Here is a 3,699-nt window from a genome sequence, read left to right as displayed (position 1 = left end):
GATTAATCCTAAGTTTGACACTCCAACATGTTTCAATGTTTCTATAATCATTTCAATTAGCAGTAACTAAAGGACAGTAAAGACATGATGGCAAATATCATACTTCACTTGTAATGCAAAAATACACATTATTCTAAATGCCTAGCCTTCACTGCAGCAACATATGCTCAGTGAGATTTTAAAAATGATAATTATTCCAAAATATAAAAAAAAAAAAAAAAATTTTACTTCCGTTTAAAGGAAGCACTGTATGACACATTCTGTCCAGGAGTCAGAATTCAGCATATCACCCCCCCCTTTTTCTTAAGTGGCTTCCTGCTGCGTTCAGCTACACAGCGAAGTTTTGTTCATTTTATTTCAAAGTAAGTTGTGATGTGTCCTCATCGACAAGTCTGCGCAACCATAATGAAGACTTGGATGCGGTTTAAGCTGATTGAGTTTTGGGGGAGTATTTACAGAAAAGATTTGGGTGACTATTGAGTGTTTGTTTACAACATTAGCCTCTTAGCTTCAGCGCTGAACTAAACCAGCAAAATCTGAACACCAAACATGACTTATGGACTACATCATTTATCATCAATTATCAATTATGTAAATTTGATTTTATTTCATTCCTTTAACTCCAAGTAATAATATCCTTAAATAAACACAAAAAACAGGGCATTATACTAGTCACTAAAAAGTATACTGCCAGTATAACCTCTAAAAATCTTTTGGAGCCTTGCTTTAGAATTGACGTTCAGTGTCAGTGGCTGACATTATAATCACCAAAAATTCTGATTCAATTTGCCTCTGAAGAATAAGTGAACTATGAAGTAATTTGCAAAAATATCAGAACTGCCTAGAAACAACAAGAGTATAAACATCAAAGGCTGGAAAATGATCTGTACTGACATGATTTATGATGTATTGCTATATTATTTTGAGACAAAATGCACCTGACAAATAGACAAATAGACAGAAACTAAGAGATAGATCATATTTAGTCATGTGCATTTTCACTATGTGGGTATAAATGAAGATACATACTGAGCTTTTGAAAGAGCATTCTGAATGCTTTAATGAGTGACAATAGTAATATATTAATGCTCCAATCAGAATGTTTTTTAAAGCTAAACTATAGTCAGCATATACACAGCAGTATAGGCCTACTGTGAATAGAATAAACAGGAAATCAGAACTCCTGGATAAATAACAATACTAGATGTAGTTGGACAAATCTGAGCTGTCTTTATTTCCACTATGACACCTGTGAAAAGTCCCGCAAACCAACTCCAATCATCTTGATTGGTGCTTTAATCTGTTTCTAACCTGTTTTATGAGGTGCACATATCTAATACCAGTATGACAGAAGTAAAGTCATACGGAACATTACTGTAGACCCAATATCAACAGCTGTAACATCCAAGGGAATGCCTAATTTAGCTGCATAATTTAACTGTTAAGACATAAACAGAGTCATTCTGAGTGGTTTGACGTGAAATGCTCTGTTTTAGAGAAACGTATTGAGTCTGAATTGTTCACAGTGGGGTGATAGGAACCAGACATCAGAAGCATTAATGCCTCTAAAAGCTTCCTGACAGTAAGTTATCATATGAATTGGTTACAAATCCAGTGTCTGATGGCTAAAGCATTGTGTTACGATCGTTCTGACATTAGATCTTGGCCCAAAACGTTTTTTTAAATGTTATAAGGTGAACAGTCCCCAAAGAAAACCTCCATCATACCATCAACATTACATGTATAATCTCAGAGGACACATGTAGGTTCCCTGGTGGCTTTGAATAGTTCATAAACTGACTATGTAGACATCACAACCCCTGGTTCTCATCACTGTCACTGTTTATCTAAGATGCACCATTTCACATCAAACAACTCTAAACTTTGCTTATATCTCAACAGACATTCTAAAGAAGCGGTAGAATTTCCCCTTTAAGGTATTACAGGTATTATGTCACAAATATGGAATTGTATGGACTGTTTTGAGAGATCAGATCACTCACACTACATTCTGAAGTGGTCAGAGACACATCTTGAACACATTTAACACAAGTGTAAACAGAACAGCGTTTGCGTTTTCGTGTTTTTATCCAGATGTGACATACACACAAATTAATGCAAGGCGTAGTCAGGGTCAATTAGTCCTGTTTAACTGAATTTACTGTAACATAGTAAGTGACATGCTGAACATGCTTTTTCTATCTGTTTTAACTCAGGAAAAAATGAAATATTGTGGTACACATAATGTCTCGAAAAATGTCTCTAAGCACCATCATGATATAATTTGCCCCCACACCCACCTCTATGATATACCATATTTGAACAAGCGTTCAAATTCTAAAATATAGAATTTGTAGACATCTATTCATAATTGAAAAAGTGGTAAATGCACGCCTGACCATATCAGGCAGTGACAAGACAGATATAAAATTGATTAGAAGATTTATTGACATAAACCTAATAAACCTAATAATTTATCCAGGAGCTGAATAGATCTACAGATCTGCTGATCTGCTATTATGATTTTACCACAGTAAACACATTTTTTCGATAAACTGGTCAATTTGTAAGTTAAGTCATGTACATGTAATGTATTTGAGTAATTACATGCTATCTTTACTGGGGTTTTCCTATAGTGTTTCTGTTATGTACCTACAAAAATATTAATACTGTAAAAGTCTAAGTAGTAAGCTAATCTGCAATTCACAAGCATTAAAGTATAATGAACAGTTGTTCAGCATGAATTAAGACTGTAGCAGAAAATACAAAATTACCTGACTGATAAAATACAAAATTACCACATTTTAGCTTTGCAATATTCATAATTAAAAAAAAAACAAAAAAAACAAAAAGAGATCAATCAGTTGATCCATTTTGATACCCTGGCTTCTATAGACTATTTGTTGTATAATGATAGTTTTCAATGCTCAAATGTTACTCTAAGGAATCAAAGTAACTAAAGTATTTCAGTCGAATGCTACTTTCAGTCTGCTTTCTTCCAAAAAAAAATGCAGACTTGAAGAGCTGACCTGGCCTACACAGCTCACTCTTATGTCCTGTGTACATGAGCCATTAACATGCTCAGATTATACAGTACTGTGCAAAAGTCTTAAGCAACCAAGAAAACTGTTTAAAACGATTTATCTCTGCAGCAAGTGTGTAAAACGCTATATAAAATTAGCATAAACACAAAGAAACAAACACTGTAAAAATTAATTTACAAACACATATTTTGCTTTAAAAAAAAATGTAATTGATGCCAGAGCCCTTCAAGGCTGATATTATAATTGGCCTCACTTTCTCTGAGTGGGAGGGTAGGAAAGTTAATAGTAAATTATGCAAATGAGCTTGCCTCCAGCATTACACATTCTCATAAGAACTATGAGACTGGACTGGGCAGTGAAGAGCCTGCGTCTTACGTTTTGATCAGTTTTGATAATGCTGTCTTCTAGACTTGACCCTTCTAGCTTGATAGCATAGTGTGATAGGGGAAGATCTGCCTAGCGATTGGGAATCGGACGTGACTGAAGCGGAGAGAAAACTGAAAAAAATAACATAGAAGTTACTAATATCATTTTCATCAGCAGCACCTTCACTTTATTAGGTATTGATTAGATAAAAAAGAGGTAATGATTTTGAAATAGTTAAGCTAACACAATGACATCCATAACAACACAATGTGTGGTGCTAATTTATTAG

Source organism: Colossoma macropomum, unplaced genomic scaffold (genome assembly GCF_904425465.1).
Source record: "Colossoma macropomum unplaced genomic scaffold, Colossoma_macropomum, whole genome shotgun sequence".
Lineage (NCBI taxonomy): Eukaryota > Metazoa > Chordata > Actinopteri > Characiformes > Serrasalmidae > Colossoma > Colossoma macropomum.
The sequence above is the reverse complement of the archived record's forward strand: the minus strand, read 5'-3'. Positions refer to the sequence as shown.